We start from the raw sequence: 25,395 nt of genomic DNA, 5'->3' as shown, positions 1-25,395 counted from the left end.
GATCATAAAAGGCACTTCAGATTCCTCCTTGCTCACTCTTAGGGAAGCTAGCTGCCATGTCAATAAGGACACCCACACAGCCTTATGGAGAGACCCATGTGGCAAAGAACTGAGGCCTCCTGCCAACAGCCATGTGAGTGAGCCACCTTGGCCGTGGATCCATTGGTGCCAGGGAAGCTTTCCAGTAACCGTAGCTTCATAGACATCTTAACCACAATTTATGAGACTTTAAACTAGAACCATCCAGCTAAGCCTCTGGTGGACTCCTGATGGTCAGAATGCGATGATAAATGCTGGATGTTTTAAGCTGCTAAGTTTTTTGGTAATCTGTTGGGCAGCAGTAGATAACATTCATTCCTATAATACAGTCAATTCCAAGAAATTTGTTGAAATAATAAAAGCCTAATCACTATAAGTTATTGCACAGTCAACCAAAAGACAGAAGTCTGGAAGGCATAGTCAAGTCAGAGTATAACAATACAAGTATAACATAAATAGGGAATTTTCCGGCAGTCCAGTGGTTAGGACTCCACGCTTTCACTGCCAAGGGCCTGGGTTCAATCCCTAGTAGGGGAACTAAGATCCCACAAGATGCGTGGTGTGGCCAAAAAAAAAAAAAAGTATAACATAAATAGTCACAATGCTCAAAGAACTAACTGGATAATACAACTAACATCTTTCTTTCAAAGGAGTAACCAGAGTATATTCTTTGTTTTTAAATTACCTCAATAAGTAAGGTTCATTTCTTTGTGGGGGAAAAACTGTCCCTAGTTCCACACTATATACACTGTTAAATTTGCCCTTTTAAACTATGGATTCCATAACGATGACATCACTTTTGTGTTCTAGGTAAAGGCACTTTTCATATAATATCCTGGCAAATTTAAGAAAGTAAATTCTGATGTCAGTCTATTGGTTTCAAAAATCAGCTCCAGTATTTATTTGCTATGTAATTTTGGGGAAGCTACGTAAACTATCTAGATCTTGGTTTCCTTAGCCACAAAATGGGGACAATATTACTAACCTAAGTGAGTTAGTGCCTTGAATCTCGGTATTAAGCACTCAATAAATAATAGGTGTTAGTTGTTATTGTTGTAACTGTTGTTATTCATAACGGAAGTACTGATGATTTCCCCTTTATTTGTCCTAGCATATTAACTATTTCTAAAATCATGATATAGCAAAAACAGTAACCTTATTTTGCAACCATTCTTCAAACTGAGTATTTTATAATTCTAACATCGGAAAATAAAAAATATTTTAAAATTCCTAGAATTCATTGGAATTTTTACATGAAAATTAAAAATATCTGATCATGCAATGTTAAGAATATAAGGAAATGCAGACATTTGAAATGCCACATGATCAAAATTTTTAAATGATTCTCATGTTTAAAAGCTATTATTAAGTAGTCCAAAAAGGCATCTAAATACATTTACTTTCCTTTGCTATATACACAGGTTGGTGGCTTCTTTTTCAGGATAATAAGACTACAACAACATTACTCAATAAAATATACATTATTTTTAAATAAAAAAATTTAAAGCTTTGCAAACAGCAAGAAAGTTAAACCAATAGTTCAATCAGGATTAAAACAAAACAAAACAAAACAGGAAAAGGCTGAAGTCAGCTGAAAAAACAGACTAAAGTCATTCTTTCCTCTTCCTGTTAAGCCCCCCACCCTTAATTTTTACTTTCTAGTAGTGAGGTTTGGGAATTTTCAACAAGCTGGCTAACTGCCAACTCCATAAAGTAGTATTTTCCAGGGGTCCCTCCCCCTAGGCAGCTCCAGGCACCTCGTCTGACAAGCTTTCTGAGGACTAGACTCACTGCAGACTTTCTGGCTCCACAGCCATTGTTTGCACGGCTGCTTTGCTCCTGATCCAGAGCTTGGATTAGCATAAGAATATTGTCTTTTCCCTTAACAAGCAACTCATCCATCCCCTCCCCATTTCTAACCTCCAACCCCATCAATTCCTAAACTAATATATACACATACAAATGGAGCAACACTACTCAGGTTATTTTTATATCAGTGTAAAAAAAGTCACCCAAATCTAAACATAAACCCTTAAAAAATAACATGCTTAAATAAATACTTATGAGTGTATCTGTGGTAATACACAGGAATCTCACCAAAAAGCCTGCCTTGGAGTCCATGCTGTGAGAACTAGTGATGGATGAGACATTCATAATGAGAACTTTTGTAAAGTCTGAAAAAGGAGCTAAGAGAACCAACCATCCAGCTAAATTCTGACCTACAGTAGGGATGGGGAAGTTCCACTTCATAAAGACATTTCTAACTGTGATGTCTTCATCTACCCTGAGGTCACTAATTTCATCATCACCCTTGAAATTACCTTCTGACTAGACCTTCCTTTCCCCAATGCTCAGTTATTTATTCAAAGCAAATTTAACAACATTTAACCTCTGTATTTCTGCTCAATTGAACTCTCTTCATTCAAAACCTTTCACTTTCCTTCCGTGCCAAGAAACTGTTCTCCCCAACACAAGTAAAATTCTTCCAGGAACAGAGAGGTAAGACAAACTAGTATGGCATTATTATAGTTGATGCACTTAGATGTTTTATATCCCTCAGTGGGGGCCTCAATATTAGATGCACAATAAATGTTTCTTTGTTTATGAACTATTTTAAAAAATGGGATAATCTATTTTCAAAACACCATTCAACTTTGTACTACCAATTCACTAACCTAGTTTCTCCAAAGCTTTTTTGTTTGTTTAATCTTATTAAACAAAAAAACCTCACAAATAATTAGAACTAGATTATGCTGTATACCAATCTTTGGTACATCAGTGCTCAGAAGAAATTCTTAATGCCAGCATTTAATTGAGGGGGTCTGGGTGTTATTCTTCTGTCTCTCCTCTGGAATAGCACAAATGACAAAAAAAAACAGGTAAAGTGAATCAGTAGTTGCAGAAATGCCTAGGAGGCAACAGAATTTGGTCATCCCTATAGGTATATTATGAATAATGGTAAACAATACTGTCTTTGTTTCTGCACAATATTTTTATAGAGATAAAATCAGTATAATGTGGTTACTGAATAGTTCAGGGTCTAGCATAATACAGATCTAGGTCTTTTGTGCCAATTAAATGAGAGAAAATCATATATAGTGTTTAGTGGCAACTTTATGTTAGCACATCACCATCTTAATAATTTGCAAGTTAGTTTTACATGCCTTATACCATACGTATATGACCCTTACAGTAAGTAAAATTACTCCTACTTTTACAGAGAAGAGACAGGTTCAGGAAGCTAAAGTGACCTGCTGAATTCTATACAGCTAGTAACTTGAAGGAAAAACTAAAACCCAGGTCTTTTATTCCCAAGTGCAGTGTTTTATCCAGTAAGTACATCAAAAGGGAAATAGGAAATTATTCTTTATTGAGCCACATAAGATTTTATTTCATCTTCACAACTCTGCAAGGAAAAAGTGAAGCTCAGCAAAGTTAAGAAACTTGCTCAAGTTCACACAACCAATAAGTAGCAAGTCTGCTGCTGAGAAAGCTCAAATTCCATTCACTATTGCATAGTCAGGAGCGACAGGTAATGAGAAAAAAATGGTAACTACTGTGCCCCTTATTACACTATTGCTTTTCAGCAAAAACAAAGCAATAACAAGCACCCCCCGGGCCCCCAAATAAAACCTAACCATTCTGCTTTGTGATGCTGACCTGGGATACCACTAACAAGTCTTTTACCAGCTGGTTCCTTGATAGGTTCTGCCAAAAGGGGAACTAGAGAAGGCTGGAGGGAAGAAGGGACCTTCATCTTTCTGACTTTGTTTGTTGTTCCTGTCAGAGTTATCTGAACTACAGCCTTTGCCATAGCAGCAGCAGTAGATTCCATTTCCAGCTTCCTTCCGCACTCCCAGAACCAGCCTCATGGCCCCTGTTCAGACCCAACTGTGCCTACACCTCAGGGTCTGAGTGCCAGCGCCTCAAGACCCCAGAGCAGGTCCTCGGGAGCCGGCAGTAGCTGGGCTCTGAGCTCCCTCAACAGAGGACTGGGTCAGGGCTCCACAGGGGCACTCCTTCTCCGAGCTTCTAGATTCTGAAACCTCAGCCTCTTAAGGGTGGTATTTGCTTCCCACAATTAGTATTTCAGTTTAATCCCAGTGTTCCTTTAGCTTTTTCAATCCTCCAATACCTGTGTAGTCAACTCCCTACACCAAATTCTCTCTGTTAAAATAACCAGTGTGGTTTCAGCTTTCCTGACTGGGCCCTGATTAATACAAAAACTTTCAGAAAACAGATCTCAAAGGGTAACTGACTGACTATATCCACACACACCACATAAACATTTTTTAATATATTCACTTCATCAAAGAGGTCTAACATTTCCTAAGTGCTTACAAAGTGCGTTTTAATATACATTCAAAGAGTATTCTAAGACATTCTGGCTTTAGGAATGAATTCTAGACTCAGTACCTATTTCACTTTTCCCACCACAAATAATTTTAACCTATCAAAGTTAGAAATTTGTTCAAGATTGGGTGGTCTTTCTGTTCTAACCTATGTGACCCAAGTCAAAATGCTTGAAAGAGCACCAAAATTTGGCTAGCAAAACATTTCTCTTTTCCTTAGAAATACATTTAATCAAAAACTTTTGGAATTAACTCAGTAAATCCCTGTGGCCAAAAAATTAATTCAAATGCTAAATCAACTTTTAAGGAGAATATATCTAACTTCTAGAACTGGGGGAAAAAAGTCAAAGCAGAACTTCAAGCATAACGAAAAACAAACCCATTCTTCACTCAGGAAACCAAATCAAAGTATATCTGTATTTATGTCCGCAATATGAAACACCCTTTCAAAAAGAGTCACACGTTTTTGCAAGTTTGTACCTCCCTAAGAAGATATGGAAATATACAGGTGATTTTTCGGTTGGAACAATGACTGGGGTAGGACAGGACACACAGTGACCAGGGCCCAAAATGGAAAACGCAATGCAATGTGCAAGGACAATCCCTCAAAACAAAGAATTGTCTCAACCAAATGCCAATAGGGCTCTCCTTGTGGAGAAACAACTATTCTTGACTAGAACGACCTATCAGATTCCATTTTGTTTTGGCCACGCCACAAGGCTTGCGGGATCTTAGTTCCCTGACCAGGGATCGAACCTTGGCCCTCAGCAGTGAAAGCACAGAGCCTTAACTGCTGGACTGCCAGGGAATTTCCTCTTAGGTTCTAGATATTCGAAAAGCAATAGTTTTAGGCCTCTTAGAAGAAAAATTATCTTAATAACTAATGTCTGAATGCAATTTTACTTTTATTTTACTTTTTTCCTTCTCATTTGACCACTTTACAAAAGGAATCATATTCTTGCTGTGTTAACCACAGTGCTTGTACAATGCAAAAGTAATTTAAAAATCAACCATTTTTCTCCACTTTTTTCCCTCTGTCTACAACTTTAAAAAATTCATTGTACACAGGTTTCCCTGAAGCACCAGAAGTAGAGGCTCTGTCCTAGGCCAAGCCAATCAGCATATTCTATCTCCTATGCCACAGTGAAAAGTTCAGGGGTGAGCCGTACTAACATGGTCTAAGGACTTCAGCTGGCCCTGAAGAGATAAAGTCACTCTTTCAGATTGAACATGAATAAGAAAATAGCAGCTGCTGGCAGCTACGTTGGGACCAGAAGGGGAACCAGAGGCATAGCTGGGAGAGTAAAAGAAGCCAGATCCTTGGAGCTATCAATGAGCTGCTCAAACAACCCTGCCTGACACCTGGATTACTTAAGGACTTTTCAGTTAACAGCCAATAAATTCTCTTTATTTTTTAGGTCAGAGAGAGATAATTTTTCTGATATAACCAAATATTAAAGGAAAAGGTACACTTGAGTATTCTGGGTTAGATCAGCATAAAATTAGTACTTCTGAGTAATGTCAAATATCTCAGAAAAAGATACTCAATAACACATATGCAAAAAAAAAAAAGACTGGTACAAGATAGAATTACTTTTAAGATAGCTCAAATAGTATAAAAATTTACTTAATAATGTAATCAGCAGCTATATAATTTATCATTCCTGGTCTTTCTCCTCTTACCCCCTAAATCTGCTAGACCTTTGGTCTTTCTCACCATAACTAACAGCCTCTCTACTTCTAGTTTCCCAGGCCAAAAGTCTTGGAGTCATTCTGGGCAACTCCCTTCTTCCCTCTCATACTCCACAGGCTATGGGTCAGCAAATCCTGTTGGTTCTACCTTCAGAATATATCCAGAACCTATGCACTTCTCACCACATCCACTATTATCTCTCTGGTCCAAGTCACTAACTAACCTTTTGCCTGGATTACTGAAAAAGCCTCCTAGAACTGGACTCTTTGCTTCTGCCCTTATCCACCTACAATATATTCTCAACACAGCGGCCAAAGTGGTGACAAAAAGCATATCAGATCACATCACTCCCCTTTTCAAAGCCCTCCAATGGTTCCCCAACTCGCTCAGAGTAAAAGCTGAAATCTACCATGGCCAACAAGACTCCAACTCCCCTACTTCAGCAGCATGGGCCTCCTGGCTCCTCAAACATTTCAGGGATGGCCCTGCTGCAGGACCTTTACATGTGCAAGTTCCTCTGTCTGTAACATTCCTCCCCAAGACATCTATCCACATGACTTGCCACCTGACCTCTTCCAAGTGCTTACTCAGTACCCCTTTCTTATTTAGTGGTTCTCGCTCATCCTATTTAAAACTGTAATCCCATCCACATCCCTGGCACTCCCATCTTCCAGCCCTGATATATTTTTTTTCTCTTTAGCACTTGTCACCTGTAATTTTACATATAATTTACTATTTGTTTTGTTTATTGCCTGCCACCTGCTCCAGAATGTATGCTCCGTAAGGGCAGGTGTATAAGTCTACTTTTTCACTCTGTATTTGTAGCACCTAGGATGGTGCTTCGCACATATTTGGTACTAAATAAATATTTGCTGAGGGAATGATTGAGTATAGCAGAAGGAGTTAAAACGTTATGCCAATTCCTTTTACTTTCACATACAAATGAGACTTTCCCATAAGGGCTATGCTATGGATAAACTATTCCGTTTCCTTATCTCAACACAACTGAAATAATACAAAAACCACTCTACTTCCTTCTGCTCACTTTGAGCCCTGACTTGTGTCAAGATCCAGTAAAAAAAACTTTTCTCCACTGTTTTCACTGGATATACTCAAGTTTGAGTATATGTGAGTAAATTGAAAGGTCTTGAGTATGTCTTGAGACTCAATGTCTTGAGTGTATTTGAGTCAATTAAAAGGTCTTTAAGAAAGACATGTATCAGTAAACATTATTTCCCAAGATCTAAAATATTGCTTAAGGCAAACAATGGCTTGGGTTATATTCTGACAGTACCACATGGTTACAGCAAGTTAAATAATTGTGGAAATAACCACAGACAAAAAGAAAATACAGTCCTTTGGTACAAACAATGTGGTCTGACAAAGGGAACTTCAAAGCACTATCTAAATTCAACTGCAATCTTTCAATTAAGTAAAGGTTCAAAGGTAATATTTATATGTAAATTGTAAGTAACCAAAGGCCCTGAATAAGACCAGAGGGTGTTAAAATCAGATTGTTAACAGTTCTGCCCTGACAAGCATGAACCACAAACTATAGGAAACTAAACCCTGCAAACCTATATATAGGTCTGAGAAACAACACTCAAGATGACAAATTCGGGCTTATTAATGTGAAGAGCTTGGAAATCCAGAAAGAGTTTTCCCCGTTTTGGATGAAACATCTCCATTTTATTTTCTTTACTGTCAGAACATGTCTTAGGTTAGAATGTGCTGGTTTAGAGTGTTTTCATGAAGAAATTCTGTGGCAGTCTTGACATTAACTTGTCCTTTTTTCCCTTCTAGTATCTTTCTTTCAGCTCCTAGTTTAAATACTTATCAACTTATATTTTTATTAAAGAAAGGATTGTTATGTAACACAGTCTTAGAGTCAGGAGACCTAGGATTCAGTTGCAAATTCTGCCTAATTGGCCAGCTGATCTTGGCCCACGCACTTCCCTCTCCAGGCCTTAGTTTCCTCATCTGTAAAATAAATAATACCATGAAGACTTCTACCTCTCATATCCTATGAGTCTATGAACTACACTCACTGAATATAGTGCCTCAAAGACTTCACCTAATTATATAGGTACTGAGTAAAGCAGGGCAAATACCACTGAAGCGCCACCCTTTCCCTGGTTCTGAGGGAACCACTATTCTGATTATGGTATTTAACACTCATGTCTTTACATGCTTTTATACTATATGTGGTATATATCCCAAATAATATTGCTTTGCATACTGTTAAATTTGCTATAGACGTATAAAAATTGTATCATCCTATATGTATATTTTTATAATTTGCTTATTTTTCACTCAACGTTGTGAGTGATTACCATCATAGATACATATAGTTCCTTTTCATTCATTTAAATTGTTATATAGTATTCCATTTTATGATTATTTTATAGCTGTATTTATCCATTCTTATGTTGATGGACATTTTAGGTTGTTCCTAGGTTTTGGTGTTATGAGCAATGCTGCAATAAATAAACTTGAATAGATGCTTTTGTTATTGTTGTTTGGGTAAATAATTCTGAAGGACAGATTTCTAGAAGTGGGATTCTGGGTCTAATGGTACTTTTGGTAGATATTCTGGTAACCCCCTCTGGGACTGTACCATTTTGTACTTCCAAGTGTATAACACTGATACAAGGACAATTTTAAAATACTGCTGAAGGATACAGAATAAACTTTCACACATGGAAAAACATATCACATTATGTACAGAAAACTTCAAGATCATGTATATCAATTGTTCCTAAATTAATTATAAATTTAATGATATTCTTTATCACATTACAGTTCCCTTCTATTCTTCATTTGCTAATCAGAGTTTTCATCATAAATGGGGTTGAATTACATCAGGTGTTTTTTCCCCATCTATTGATATAATCACAGTGGCTTCCTCCTTCAATGTGTTAATGTATAAATTAATTAGTAATAATCCGTATTAAGAGCTCTCTTTGTTTTTAAGATTTTTTTTTTGATGTAGACCATTTTTAAAGTCTTTATTGAATTTGTTACAATATTGCTTCTGTTTTATGTTTTGGTGTTTTTGGCTGCAAGGCATGTGGGATCTTAGCTCCCCAACCAGAGATCGAACCCGCATTCCCTGCATTGGAAGGCAAAATCTTACCCACTGGACCGCCAGGGAAGTCCCTGAGAGCTCTCTCAAAGAGTAAGCTATCTGTGGTAGTTTTAAAATATGTCCACAAATTCTTTCATATTCCTCTTTTCAAGAGGTGGAACCTAATTACTTTGAGAGTGGGCCAGACTGAGAGATTCCCTCCTAACAAACAGTATAAAGTGGAAGTGACAAAGTATGACTTCTGAGACTAGGTCTTTAAAGGTAATGCAGCTTTCTCCTTGCTCTCTTTCTTGGATATTTATTCTGGGGAAACCCAGCTGCCATGGTGTTAGTATATTCAAGGAATCTGTGGAGAGGCTCATACCGTGAAGAACAGTGGCCTCCTGCCAACTGCCATGAGACTGTGTCATCTTGGAAGTGGATTCTCCTCCAGTCAAGCTTTTAAATGAATGTAGCCCCTGTTGACAAAACTACAATCTCACAAAATATCCTGAATCAAAACCACCCAGTAAATTGCTCCTGAATTTCTGTAAGTCAATTTAAGCTTTCATTATTTCAAGTCCTTACGTTTTGGGATGAATTGTTATGCAGCAACAATAACTAACACATTAACCTCCTTGGATTTCTGGGATAAATTCTGTTTTGTCATCGTTAGATAAATATTTTGTCTGGTCTCTGTGCCTGGTTCCTGGGTAACAGAAGTGTCTTTGTTATTCACAAGCCTCATGGACCACACCTGAGTTTATGTTAATGAATGACTCAGGATGGGGGATGGTCACCAAAATGACCAGTGATGTGATTAGAAGAGGTTTTGGGGACTTCCCTGGTGGCACAGTGATTGAGAGTCTGCCTGCCAATGCAGGGGACAAGGGTTCGTGCCCTGGTCCGAGAGGATCCCACATGCTGCGGAGCGGCTGGGCCCGTGAGCCATGGCCGCTGAGCCTGCACGTCCGGAGCCTGTGCCCCGCAGTGGGAGAGGCCACAACAGGGAGGGGCCCTCGTACGGCAAAAAAAAAAAAAAAAAAAAAAAAGAGGGTTTGGGGCTTGGAGCCAGCCCAGCGTCCAGGGAGTATAGGGAGGGCAGAAGATTGAGTTCAGTCACATGGCCAATTATTCAACCATGCCTACATAATGAAACTCCAATAAGAAATGCACACCATGTCTCAGATAAGCTTCCTAGGACAACACACCCTAATTCCAGGGGAAGAGGGCATGGAAGCTCCACATTTGGAAGCCTCCCTGGCCTCACCCTGTGTGTCTCTTTCATTTGGCTGGTCCCAATCTGTATCCTTTATATTGATAAAACTATCATAAGTATACCACTTGGGACTTCCCTAGTGGCACAGTGGTTAAGAATCCATCTGCCAATGCAGGGGACATGGGTTCAAGCCCTAGGTCCAGGGAGATCCCACATGCCTCGGAGCAACTAAGCCCGTGCGCCACAACTACTAAGCCTGCGCTCTAGAACCCACGAGCCACAACTACTGAGCCCGCATGCCACAACTACTGAAGCCCATGCACCTAGAGCCCGTGCTCTGCAACAAGAGAAGCCACGGCAACGAGAAGCCCGCGCACTGCAAAAGAGAGTAGCTCCTGCTCACCACAACTAGAGAAAGCCTACATGCAGCTTTCTCTAGAAAGACCCAACGCAGCCAAATATAAATAAATAAAATAAATAAATTTATTTTAAAAAATAAGTCTACCACTTTCTTAAATTCTGTGAGTCATATAAATGAATTGTCAAATGTGGGGGGTGGTCACAGGAATCCTCCTGGATTTGTAGCCAGTTAGTCAGAAGTGTGAGTAGCCTGGGGACCTCCAAACTTGTGACTGGCATCTCAAGTGAGGGCAGTCTTGTTGGAGACTGTGCCCTTAAAACTGTGGAGTCTGACACTAATAGTGGGTAGGCAGTGTCAGAACTGTATTGCAGTACTGTAGACATGATCACGTTTAGATACACCACTGGATTTGTTTTGCTAATAATTTTGTTAGGTTTTACATCTATGTTCATAAGAAAGACTGACCTATAATTTTTTTCTCATATTATCCATGTCTGGTTTCGGTATCAAGGTTATACTACTCACACAGAATAAGCTGAGGAACTTTCCTTATTTTGCTATTCTCTCAAGCAGTCTTTGTATATCTGGACATATCTACCACTTGAATAGTTTCATAGAACTCACCTTTAAAATCATCTGAGCCAAGGGCTTATCTGTGAGTATATGGGAGGAGGCAGATCTTTCACTAAAAATTAAAATTCTCTAATAATTACAGAAATATCTAGGTTTTTTATTTCACCTTAATCAACTTTATTGTCACGTTTTAAAAATTGTTGTTTTATTTAAATTGTAAAAGGTAGGAGTTCCCTGGCGGCACAGTGGTTAAGAATCCTCCTGCCAATGCAGGGGACACGGGTTCAAGGCCTGGTCTGGGGAGATCCCACATGCCACGGAGCAACTAAGCCCACGTGCCACAACTACTGAGCCTGTGCTCTAGAGCCTGCGAGCCACAACTACTGAGCCCGCATGCTGCAACTACTGAAGCCCGTGTACCTAGAGCCCGTGCTCTGCAAGAAGAGAAGCCACTGCAATGAGAAGCCCGTGCACCGCAACGAAGAGTAGCCCCCGCTCACCACAACTAGAGAAAGGCTGCGCTCGGCAACGAAGACCCAATGTAGCCATAAATAAATAAGTTAAAAAAAAAGTATAGGCATAAACTTATTCAAGGTATCTCTTATTTTTAAAAAATCTCTGCTATATCTGAAATCATGTCCTCCTTTCCATTCCCAATACTACTTGTGCTTTCTGGGTTTTTCTTGATCAGTTATTCAAATGGTTTGTCTGTTTTATCAGCCTTTTCAAGAAACCAACTTTTGGCTATGTTAACTCTCTCCATCGTATCTTAAAAAAACAAAACAAAACAAAACAAACTTTTCCAATTAGCCCCAATTCTATCACTTATTAACTAGAAGTGTAGATAAGTTTTTCTCTGTGCCTCAGTTTTCCCATCTGTAAAGTGGGACTAATAAGAGTACCTACCTCACAGGGTTGTTGCAAAGATTAAATGAGATAATCCTTGTAAAGCACATGGAACAGTGCCTGGTACATATAACAAGTGCTCTACAAGTGTTAGCTTTTATTTTTATCATCTATTTTACTTCACTTGAATTTATTCTGTTGTTATTTTCCTAATTTAAATTAGGTCCTTATCTTATTAATATTTTTAATCTTTTAATATGAGCATGTAAGGCTTCAACATGTCACACAAGTTTAATAAGTCCTAATTTTCTTTATTGTTTAGTTCTAGGTGTTTTCTGACTTGCATTATCATTTTATTTTTGACCTGTGGGATTTATGGAGGTAGGTTTTTAAATTTCCAGATGTGTGCCTGTATATACTGTTTGTTACTCAGTTTTAACTTAAGTGTATGTTGACAAAAAGTATGGCTGATATGATCATTTGAACTGTATAAGAACTTGCTGTACAGCCTAGTATAAGAACTTGCTGTACAGCCTAGTACATGATCACTTTTAATAAAATGCTAACTTCTAAACCAAACCTAACTTCTAAAACTAAATGACCTTGTCATGCTCTCTGCTTAAAAAAATCTATAAATATTCTCATTTCATAGGATGGAATTACCAAGACATAAGAAGAATTGTTATGATCTGGCCTCCGCCAGGCTTTCTAACACCATCTTCCCATTCACTCCTCATACCTTTACAATGATCCAGCTACACTGAAATCACCAAAGCCTCTATATTTACATGCATCCCTTTTAGACTCCCATCCTTTGCACATCCTTTTTGTTCTTCCCTTTGTTTCTCACCAAGTTAACTACAGTTCACTCTTCAGACTTGATCTATGCATCATCTGTGTAAGCAATCCCTGACCCCTACATATCAGGCTGAGTGAGCCGGCCCATCTCTGTACTTCTAGTGTACCCAGAACATGAACCATAGCTGCACCTTAGCTCTTGACTAACACTCATTCATAAAGTATTTATTAATTACTTGGTATGTGCATCACACTTACACAACAGTCAATGAAACAGACGTGATCCCTCTTCTCATAACACTTATTTAGTCAGGTGATTCTTTTGACTTATCTTGCAACACTTGTAACCTCTATTTTCTAGCATGTTACTAAGCAAAACAATAAATGTTCAATAGGTGAATGAAATGAATAAAAATAATATTAATATCTTAAGGGAAACATAACTGGGGAGTTAAATCAACTATAAAATCATATAATAAACTCTAATAGTTCTTTGTAAGTATACTAACATCTACAAATGTATCTCCAAACCTTACAGTTATAGCCAGCTACTACTAACCCAACAATCCAAGTACTAGCTCAATAACTTTGCTCCCCAAATCACCACCCCTCTGGCGATTTCTAGATGTTAGAGATAAGAAATTTATATCCAAGTCATGAAACGGGGAACCTTAGTATATGCAAAAGCCCTTTCCCCCAAAATATTTCTGCCTTATTTCATATTTTGAATTATCTTTGCTCTAAGTTTATTAGCTTTTTCTTATAATACTGTTTTTTATACTATGAAGTAAGAATTCTAACATGTTATACATACTTGACATGTACTAACTCATTTAATCCTCACACTAACTTTATAAGGCAAGTATTCTCATTATGCATAATTTTATAAAAATAAATCCCCCAAATCAATAACCTGTAATGTAAAGGTCGGTGAGGTGCAGATGGGGTGGAGGGGAGTGTGGTAAGGATGGCAGTGGGGTGAGGGTAGTGAAGAGGGCTTTAGGCTTTGGTGCATACTGTCAAAATTGTATGCAAGAACTTATTCATGCCTCATTTATGTAGTCTTTTTAAAATTAAAAAAAATTGTTCTGCAAAGAGACAATTAAGCCTACTCTAGCCCTTAACCCACAAAAAAATGGACGGGAGGGAGGAAAGGAAGAAAGGACGAAAAGGTAGGAAGTAGATGAGCTCAGAAGTTAAACTAGAATTTCTATCTGAGACACCCAGAAAGAAACTATTGAAAATATAAGATAGTAGAACAGGAGAGAAGTATTAGGATGGAGGATAAAGACAGGAATTGAAATGTCACTATAGATTATGAAAAGATGCTACTGGAAATCTTGTGGCATGCTCTTCCTACAGTACCATATGCAGTTGCAATAACACAAACCACCACCGGAATCTAAAAGCATCCAAACTGGAGAAAGATCAAATAAGTAAGCAAGAAGAATACCCACCAAACTTAAATTAAGAAAAGAATAAAGATATCTGAGTTATGAGGAGGTAGTCTGAATTGAAGAGAATGGGAATAGACTTTCTCTGTCTCCCTTTCAGGAGTAGCACAATAACCAAAGAGCCTGAGAGGCCTGTAGGATGTTTCTGAGACCATAAGTTCTAGGTTTCTCTACAGAAGACAGTAGGTGTGGGAATACATTTTCAATGGAGTCCAAGGAGAGACCAATAGGAAAGATGAAGCTCATCTTCAAGCCTGGCGCTATAACTGCGTTCTGCAATGCTGGACCCTCAAAAGGCTGCTCCATCTAACAGATCTCAGCAGACGTAGAAGCAACTCTCATCTGCCACACTGCTAACAGATCTTGCAGTCGGGAGTGCCTGGAAGCACTGAGGACTGCTCCCAGAGCTTCAGGAAATGGGCAACAATTTGTCGGCCCCTTTGTTATCAGTCCACAGGACAGAAACAACTCTGACTTTCGTGCCTATTGGTTTGCCACTGAATAATAGATGCCTATAGCCAGAACTAAATGAGTGCTTAGGGAACCCAAAGCCCCGGAATGGGCATAAAAAATACAATTCATTTAAAGGGAATTCAGCAAACAGAGGGAAGGCGAAGCTGAAAATCAGAACAGCGGCTTCTAGTTAAACGGAACTATTAGAAAAGATTGAGTGACAGTGAATATCCAAGACACCAAGATGGTGTTAGTTGTACCAGTGGAGAATAAACTCATGGATGTCAAAATAAAGGATCTGCCAAACTGGATACTGACGCAAGGTTTCACCCCCAAAGGCACCATCAGAGCGTTTCAAAGAGGTTACTACCAGTATGACAAGTATGTCAATATAAACAAAGGGAGCACCCTTGGGGTTTCTATGGTGCTGGAAGCTGACGTGCTTTTCAACTACTGCGTTTCTTACAAGGAACTCAAACATGAACAGCTACGCAAGAACCACTGATGAGGGCCCTGCGTGAAGGGTGCTCTCTGCAGTCCTTACCATGACCATCTTTGCCCTGCACCTCTCTTTGAAGAACTTGATCTTTGTTGAATCCTATTACACCCTAACTGAGAATTAATGTCCAAGGAAAGATGACTGGTACATTTAAAAAAATTTTTAAATTAAAAAAAAGAAGAGACTGGGTGACTCAGAAGGCTGCCAGTTTTGATTAGGATCTAGAGGAGAAGAGGCTCTCAGCAGATCAAGCTCTGGTGCAAGCTGCCCTGATGCTCAGATGCAAAGGTATTAGAGACATCGGTGGTAAACGGACGCCATGTCAATTCTCTGGCAAGTTCCAGCAGGAGAGTTGCAGCACAGGCCTCTAGATTTTCTGAAGCAAGCACATAACTTCTACAGCACTGCATGAAAAGTGTAGCTCCTGGCATGATATTGGGCCCTAGCAGAGTTCCCAACCATGAAACATTAAGGTTTAGTAACCAGAGCTACCCATCACGATCCACCAAGTCCCAAGGTTAGGCACAGCAGCAATCCACTGTGTGATGTAACAGGATCTAGGCAGGTCCAGAAGGCACTACTGAACTACAAGAGGTGGCCCAGAGCTTCATGTCACCTACCTCTACCATACTGGTATCTTTACTTCTGCTCACACCAATGACTTCATGGTAGGTTACTGGTGGCCAATGACAAAAAAAACGAAAAAAACAAAAAAAACACCTGGGGCCTGGTTAACAGAAACAAATAAAAAATGGATTACTACTGCTCTACAGCCCTATTTGGATGGCTCTGAAAGACAATGATGAGGTAGAAATTCTCTCAGTGTGTACAGTGCAGGGAGAAGTGACCAGAGGAGGGAAAACATGGACTCCTTGGGAGTGGCAAATGGTATGGCTGACTGGTTAGGGGGATAGAAGGGGCAAAACTGGAAAATAAGAGGGGCTTCCCTGGTGGCGCGGTGGTTGAGAGTCCACCCGCCGATGCAGGGGACACGGGTTCGTGCCCCGGTCAGGGAAGATCCCACATGCCACGGAGCAGCTGGGCCCGTGAGCCATGGCCGCTGGGCCTGTGCGTCCGGAGCCTGTGCTCCGCAAGGGGAGAGGCCACGGCAGTGAGAGGTCCACGTACTGCAAAAAAAAAAAAAAAAAAAAAACCAAAAACTGGAAAATAAGAGAAAGAATTTGGAGAAGAGGCATGTTGATGGTTCTGTGGGAGTCAGCACAAAGTGCCAAGCTTTTATGTCTTATGTTAATGCCCACCACAAAGCACCAAGAGGGAAGGTGCATTTAACTGCATCCCAACTACAGATGGAGTGACTTGTCAGTGGACATCAGCCAGCTTCTGCTCTCAACCACCTCAATGCTTAAGCAATAGGGCTGTGAATGAAGGAGCCCTAGTGACAGAAAGGAAGGCTTTACAAAGGCCCAGCAGCATGGTTTCCTTCTCATGAAGGTGATCTAATTACTGCTGCTGTGGAATGCCAACTAACACATGCAGGTGCAGAACTGACACTGACTCCAGATGTGGGTTTGCCTTTCCCGCCCACGATATACCCCATGGACAGCACCACTATCCCACAGTTACAGGATCAATTATGGCCTCAGGACCAGCTGCAGTAGAGGGACTGCAGCATGTTCCCCTAACCCTCCTGTTTTAGAGACTGCTTTTAGCAATTACAACCAGACACCACTCTGAAGGGTCGGTGACAGAGTGGACTTAACAGAACACGAGGTAATCTACATAATAAAAGGGGTGGCAGACACTTGCAGTGCTCAGCCTACCTTTCCTCGTTACAGCTGCAGTGTACAGATCTATGCACTGTCCAACAGCATCTGACATCAAGTGTGAGCCAAGGCACTGCTCTGTTTTGCTCCTCAGGGCTTCCCCCAAACCCAAAGACGACTACTCGGCAGTATATAGGCACAACTACACAAGTGCCAGAGTTAGAGCTCCAGGAGCCATCCTCAATTAACAAAAGATGAAAGTCAGTGGATAAATGTCCCAAGTTCCTGTCCGTCCTTTGGTGGGACAATGCTGAGGTGCATTCAGAAGGTACCCAAGGAAATTGAATCCCAGTTGCTCACAGTGATAACTAGCTCATGAACAAATTTTATCTAACTTTACTTTCTTCTCTCTCTCACTTTTCCCATTCTCTCATTTCTGCTTCTTTAGATCATCTCCTAAATAAACTACCCAAGCCATAAGTCCCTTTCTCAGGCTCTACTTTCAAAGAAACCCAAACTAAGACGTGGTGCAGTTAGAACTCAAACTGAAGAAACTTTGCTCCACTGCCTGTGCTTTTAAGAAGAGTGTGTTGCCTCTAAGTAGAAGAATGTAGTGCAGTACATTATGGGAAACTAAACATAAGTTAGAAGCAACAAGTAAGAATGTACACAGCAACATGAAGAGATATAACTTTCTGGTGCTAAAGAAAATAGTGGGAAAAAAAGGGCAGAATATCTGTAACAAAGCCTAATTAAGTCAATTAAACACATACACACCAACAACACTATGTTTTATAAAGATACATTCACTCAAAGATATAGAGCAAACAAATTAGAATGGTTTCCTATGGCAGAAGGAAAGGAAAATGGGAGTGGAAGTCAAGAATAAAGAAGACAAAATAAAATATATCAACTCAAGGGCCTTATGAAGAACAAAGATAGTAATTTTACTGCCATAAATTGAAGGTATGATTAACTCTAATTTCTGAACCAGAATTCAAAACAGAGAGAAAATAAAGGTGAACATAATTGTCACTATGTTAAATATTACTTGTCACAATAAATATATAACTGGAAAAGTTTACAGATTCATCTGTGTGCCACCTAAAATCATTCTGAATACTACCAGTGATACACACTCAGCACTCTGGGAAACACTGTTGTGACTATTCTGAGATAAGAAGGATAGAGGAGATCTTAAAATATATATACATATATATTTATACACACACATACATATACAACATATATAGTACAAATATTAATTAATTTGAGAGCTTAACCAAATTTATGTTAGAGAGGAAATAACTTGAAAATATAGTTTAATCATAAAGCCTTTTCTTAATGTGATGTTTCCTTCCTCAATAATGTGATGTTTTCCAATTTTACACAATGCGTAATTACAAAACGTAGTGACTACTTTATTTTCAACATACAGTGTTGAAATATTTCTGAATACGGCAAAGCCCTAAATCAATCATCAATTAAGAGTTGAAAAGAACTTTAATAAAAGCATTAAAAGTAGTTAGTTTTATATTATAAGGTAATATTACCTCACTATAAGGTATTTCTCTAAGGACATTATCATACTAATGTTTATTTGCTAAAGTGGAACCATCAAATTCTGCTTAATGAGCGTCTTCACAGGTCTCCATTCATTCAGCAATAATTCTATTAAATGAGATACCATCTTTCAGTAAGTGTCAGAATTATACCTGCAGAAATACTTTAAATATTCTTAAATTTTACTAAATCTTATATAGCATTTAAAATAATAACGAAAGAGATAAATGAGCAGAATAGTATTTATTTCTCTAAAAACTACTCTTCTAAAGAGACAATACTTTGCTTTTTTCACAATACCTCCTTTTCAGTATGCTAAGGCTTGAACAACAATGTGCAAAAATATTTGTTGTATGTAAACAAATGAGGAGACCAACAATACAGCAGAACATCAATTTTAGTGTTTCTTTAAACTTAGAAAACTCGGATTTAACTAGATTTGAAGAATTACTTATGTTTGCTATTAACGATGCCCAATATTATCCCTGCTTTCCAGATAAAAAATGTGGGCATCATCATCTCTTTTCAACATCTAGTCACAAATCAGTGTCCCTTCTTCCTTCACAACATACCGTACTCCATTTAGTCCTTTTCTATTTCCACTATCACCACTCTGACTGAATACTGATTACCTCATGCCTAACTACTCCTACAGCCTTCCAAAATCCCTGACTCCTCACTCCATTTCTCTAATGATGTTTGTTCATACATCACTGCTAGAGTAATTCCCCTAAACTATAGTTTTCTCTATGTCATACTTCCTACCCTCTCCAAGACCTCTTCTACACTCCTATGGAAATATTCATTTTCCATCAATCAGCTTTTCCAGAAACATCTTTTAATTCTTTCTTTACCTACCGAATTCTACTCATCTTTCAAAGCCCAGATCAAATAACCTCTTCTATGTTCTATCTGTACTTCTCAGTGCTACAGAACTGACTGGAAGTAATAAATGACTCCTTTGACATTTATCACTTTCACCTGGCGATGCTGGTTATCATTACTTGTATTACTTATATACATACTTTACTGATATGACTATAAGCAGAGGTTGGGGACCATGTTTTTTATTTTCTGATTCCTCCTTTGTAACTTGTTACATAATTTAAGAGGGACCCAAAAAAGTAATATTCTGAAGGACAAAAATAAGTGCTCTGGGACCTTAAACTAGATAAAGAGGGAAAAACATGCCTAGAGAAAAAATAATATGAGCAGAAGGGAGAAAAAACAGGACAATTTCAAATCATCGGCTGAAGAGTATCATACATGCAAGGCGTACAGAAGAAGAAAATTAAACATCTGCTAAATAATCAATGCTTAAAGTTTTTCATAATTTCAGGTAAGTTGATCCCTACCTTAATCAAGATTCTCATTATTTCTTGCTTGCAACAATTAAGAGTATCCTAATTGTCTCTCTGCTTTTGGTATCTCCCCCTTCCAAACTATCATTCACATCACTGCCATGTTAACTGTAACAAAACACGATTATGATCCGAAATACCTCTGTTAAAATTTTTCAAAGACTGCCAACTACTCACAAAATGAAGTCTAAACTCCTTATCATGGTGGTATCCAGAGTTCTTCAAAAACAAGCTCTCTTCCAGCCTTGTCCCTCAAACCCTCTCTCCCGTCCTGAATTCAAACCATACAAAATGATTTCTTCTGTCTTTTGCACATTCTATACATTTCAAGTTTCCCCTGCTTACACTGGGCTCTATGCAGGAAATTCTACTGCCTCCAAATTACACTCAGCAATCTTCTACTTATCCTTTAAAACTCTACTCAAATGTCATTCCCTATGTGAAGCCTCCCTGACAATTCTCGCCTCTAACAATGTTGATGGGGCCTTTCTAGATGATACCAATACACTTTTCCAATTTCATATAGCACTTTTCAAGTTGCACTCGCATTAACTCTTTGTATACTCATCTCTAAACGGATTATTCTTTGAGAGTAACGTAAGGAACTCATTTTACCGAATGTTGCATATTCTCGGCACCTAACCCAGTACCTGCAGTAGAGTAGGTGTTTAGTAAGTGTTTAAAGGGAGAGAGAAATGGATGGATGCAGGCAAAGCTGTCACTCACTTAATGCTACACTGTTGAGAGACTTTATTACTAGAGGAGTTTGTCCTTACTTTGGTAGGCTAACAAAGAGTTACTGACAGTACATGCAGAATTACCTCAGAAAATTTAAGCTGGTAGCAACACACAGATGGAAAAGAGAGTGAGGAGAGGCACAAAGTGGGAAAAGTCCTGCAATATTTCAGGTGAAATGTGATATAAGAACTTAAACTTGGATGATGACGAGGAGATTAGAAAAGAGATGATGAAAACATTCATGATATATTATAGAGGTAAAACTGATAGGACTGATCTCTTACTAAGAGTAGGAAGGAAAAGATGAAGAATCAGATTTGGCACTGAGACTTTGAGTGTGGGTGACAAAGAAGTCCAGTAATAGAAGTGGGAACACTGAGTGTGAAGCAAGCAGATGAAAATACGTGTCAAAGCTTAGAAAAGTGTCACAGCAGAGATATGATGTTGAGAGAGAGCATTTTAGAGGTAATTGCTGAAATCAAGAGATTAGGAAAGACATAAAAAGGAAAAACAAGAATTTCAATTATAAAACCTTAGGGACGGTCATTATTTAATCATAGGAGGACAACTATTCTTTAATTAAAAAAATAATAGGAGAAGAAAGAAAAAAAATTTGAAGGAGTAATTAAAGAAGTAGAACTAGAAGAGGCACAGGGTCATAGAAGCCAACAGCATTTCATGAAAGGAAAAATGGCAACTACTACAGTGATTAAAGAGTATGAAACCTAAAAAAAGACAATTAGAAAGTCATGAATATTTCTCAAAAGAACAAACAGACCAGCTTGGAAGGGACAGAAGGATGATGAATGAATGCTATAAGGAAGAACCTACTATTTAAAGAGGAAAAAGTATAGACCACTTCACAAAAGCGTATGTTCTGGTTTTTATTTATTTATTTATTTTTTGCGGTACGTGGGCCTCTCACTGTTGTGGCCTCTCCCATTGCGGAGCACAGGCTCCGGACGTGCAAGCTCAGCGGCCATGGCTCACGGGCCCAGCCGCTCCGCGGCGCGTGGGATCCTCCTGGACCGGGGCACGAACCCGTGTCCCCTGCATCGGCAGGCGGACTCCCAACAACTGCGCCACCAGGGAAGCTCCCTGGTTTTTATTTTTTTAAAGTACAGATGGGATTAAACCTTTTACCTGATAATCTGTGTCTCTATGGATTTGAAAATAATGAACTTGATTTCCCTGTACGTATTGTCTTAGAATGACTTCTTCTCCCCTGTCCCTTATGTTACTGCAGTTCCCACTTCTTTGAATAAATTCTACCTCCAAAGATCTATTATTCAAAGTAACAATTTTATCCTAAATTCTAAATATGTGAAAGTTTCAGAATAATGTAAACATTCATTTAAATATAATCTTCCATTCTAACCTGTTTTGCCATCATGAGAGGGAAGAAATTATTACATACATCATTTCATGCTTATTTTCTACAATTAAAGGAAGTTGTATTAGTAATAAATACTTTTTACTCCTGAAGAGGTTCAACATTTATAAGGAGAGAAAAATATGTTATAACTATTGATACTTATGAACTCATAAGGAAGGTGATTAAAGAAGAAAGATGCTAACATAAAGCTGCAGTGGTAATACAGAAGGACTATTTTCAATTGTTAAGAAATGAGAATTTTCATATTATTCTAATTATTTTCTTAAAAGTCTTTTTCTTACCTCAGAGGTGTGGCTAGATAAAACTGTACTCTTCCAATTTTCTCCAAACAGCTTTGACCTATGCTTCCATCTCATGAATTCCAAGACAGTATTAAACTGATGCATATTTTCATAAATCTGTTTAGAGAAAAGGAACATATTCAAGACTGAAAGAATGTTTGTCAGAATAACACATGTAGAAGAAATGCCAAAATTTTATCATGCATAAAACTATACATTTTCAATGTAAAGTCAACGAAAACTTCTACAGTACTTTAGAAATCTATCACTTTACAAACTTCTGCCCAAAGAAGTTTCACATTTTGAGTATTTTCAACTTTACAACATAGCAGTTCTGCAGAAAAAATTAACTCACATGTAAAATTTCTGTATCGGCCTAAGCTTTTGAAGAAAAAAATAATCACATCTCAAATTGAAAAATGGTAACAGCCAGAAGCAGCACTAAAATTTACAATTCTACAATATTCAGATTCCTACTTGAACAAAAATGGGACCACCCAGCCAGTATTTCACTTTCTATCACGAACTCTCAGTAAGCAGTTTTAATTTCAAACTTCAACCTAGAACATTAGGAATTGTGAGGGTCAAGAATTAATTGCACTGCTTGGTCTAAGTCCATGGCATAGGTTTCAACTGTGTTACTACTGCATTAGTACCCTACTGCTTTAAGAGACAACGTTCATAAATCTAAACGAGGAAAAACGTTAAAAATTTTAATTTACTGAAAGGCAGGTGTGCTGTTTACTTACAGATCATAAAAATAATTTCATTGAATGTATCTTTTAACTGAAATGTCAAATAGTACAGTATTCTGTTTCATATTTTAAAAAGAAAAATTTTAAGCTGTATGAATGTTACTTATGTCCCACTGCAAGGTCAAAATGCCTTTGTCTTCAAGCCCATTTCGAAGTATCACTTGTGTCACACTGAGGTTTAGTAGTCTTGGCAATAATGACTAAATTCATGTAAACTGGGGCAACCTGAAACGGTCTAGCATATCAGATAGCCTTTCTTAAGGACAAGAGTCTCCACTCAGCAGACAGGCTGCCATAGGGCCATGCTAAATCTTTCATGGTCCAACTAAAGACAGACTGACCCTGAAAGCAATTAGTAATGCTTTGTCTGCATTTAGAAGCCTTTTAACAGTCTTCTCAATGCACTAGTTACCTACAACTTCACCAGACCCCTGACATTTTTCAGGGTATTCATATGACTATAAAACTCTTAGACCATCACTCAGAGAAATCAGGGAGAGCAGTAATGGAGGAGACCTGGTATTTAGATGTTTCTTTTTCTCTGAGATGATCATAGTCTTAAAAAATTTACCTTATACTAATCAAAAAATAAATGCATTGTGTTTCCACTTCAGAAATGGCATAAAGATTTTCCTCCAAAGCCATTCTTTGCCAATAACTCCTCCGTTCTTCCCTAAGGGTGTATGGAAGAGAGGGGAGGCAATCACTACATTAAACAAAGCTCAGATTAACCTAGTCTCATAAAGTTTTAAATAGTCCATCAAAGTGACTATGTTTAAAAATATATGGCCCGCATTTGTACTTCCCTGGAGGCGCAGTGGTTAAGAATCCGCCTGCCAATGCAGGGGACATGGGTTCGAGCCCTGGTCTGGGAAGATCCCCACATGCTGCAGAGCAACTATGCCCGTGCGCCACAACTACTGAGCCTGCACTCTAGAGCCCATGACTCACAACTACTGAGCCCGTGCTCCACAACTACTGAAGCCCGTGTGCCTACAGCCCACACTCTGCAGCAAGAGATGCCAACCGCAATGAGAAGCCCACGCACCGCAACGAAGAATAGTCCCCAATCGCCACTAGAGAAAGCCCGCGTGCAGCAATGAAGATCCAACACAGCCAAAAATAAATAAATAAATAAATTTATTTTAAAAAAATATATGGCCTGATTCTAATTCTACCAGATACTTACAATGGATCAAACAATAAATAAAATTAGCATGTAAACCACTTATCAACCATTGTTTATTATAGCACTATTTATTACAACACTGCTCCCTTGGTGTGAAAAAAAAGCTACAAGCTTTACGCTAAATCTAAAGTTAATTTAAAAAAAAGGAAAATACATAATCACAAAGAATCTTCAAATATACCATCTGCAAAGTCCAAGACCCTGAATTATATATCCTCCCTCAATTCTCTCATATGTACAAATACATGAGAAATCATACACTTCAGAAAACCTTTTCTAAGGATTGAATTTAAGACTGGCTAAGGAAAACCAAGTAAGATTTGACTTCATTACTAAGAGGAAAATAAAAGGCAATCAAAGGACAGGATGTGCTTCACGATTCAGGTCTGCAAGTCACTTTTTACATACTAGAAATTGTGTGAGTCGAAGTAAACCGTTTCCTAACCTTTGCAACTATAGTCTTTTAAGCAGAGATCTATAGATACGTACAGGCACAGAAATAGGATTTACATAGGCAAAATGCCCGCAACAACTTTAATCACTTAATTTATAAGGTAATTTGCCACAGGCTTTTAGCACTATAAACTGTGTTTAACAGTGACAAGGGATCCAGTCAGAACCAAACACTAAACAATTGTAAGGATTAATATTTTCACCAAAGATTTTGTGCCTGGGCTTCCCTGGTGACACAGTGGTTGAGAGTCCGCCTGCCGATGCAGGGGACACGGGTTCGTGCCCCGGTCGGGAGATCCCACATGCCGCGGAGCGGCTGGGCCCGTGAGCCATGGCCACTGAGCCTGCGCGTCTGGAGCCTGTGCTCCGCAACAGGAGAGGCCACAACAGTGAGAGGCCCGCGTACCGCAAAAAAAAAAAAAAAAAAAAAAAAGATTTTGTGCCTGAAATTTTCAATCTTCTTAGTTCTAGAAAACATATTAAGGAAAGGTAATTCTTTTAAAAACATATTAGAGCTTCTTAATGACTCATAATAAATGAAAGGTGAATCTTTCTGGATATATTCTAGTACTTTGTAATTC

At 38.6% G+C, this 25,395-nt stretch overlaps 1 protein-coding gene across 1 annotated transcript in view; it reads right to left on the bottom strand.

Annotated features, from left to right (window-relative positions):
• The window catches only part of BMPR1A (bone morphogenetic protein receptor type 1A), a 155,622-nt gene that overhangs the window by 39,078 nt on the left and 91,149 nt on the right, over positions 1–25,395 (bottom strand). Inside the window, exon 2 of the mRNA XM_007458361.1 lies at positions 22,418–22,534. The gene's annotated coding sequence lies outside the window, so the exon portion shown is untranslated. The remainder of the gene's footprint in view (positions 1–22,417; positions 22,535–25,395) is intronic.

Source organism: Lipotes vexillifer, unplaced genomic scaffold, assembly GCF_000442215.2.
Source record: "Lipotes vexillifer unplaced genomic scaffold, Lipotes_vexillifer_v1.1 scaffold437, whole genome shotgun sequence".
Taxonomy (NCBI): Eukaryota; Metazoa; Chordata; class Mammalia; order Artiodactyla; family Lipotidae; genus Lipotes; species Lipotes vexillifer.
The sequence above is the reverse complement of the archived record's forward strand: the minus strand, read 5'-3'. Positions and strand labels throughout refer to the sequence as shown.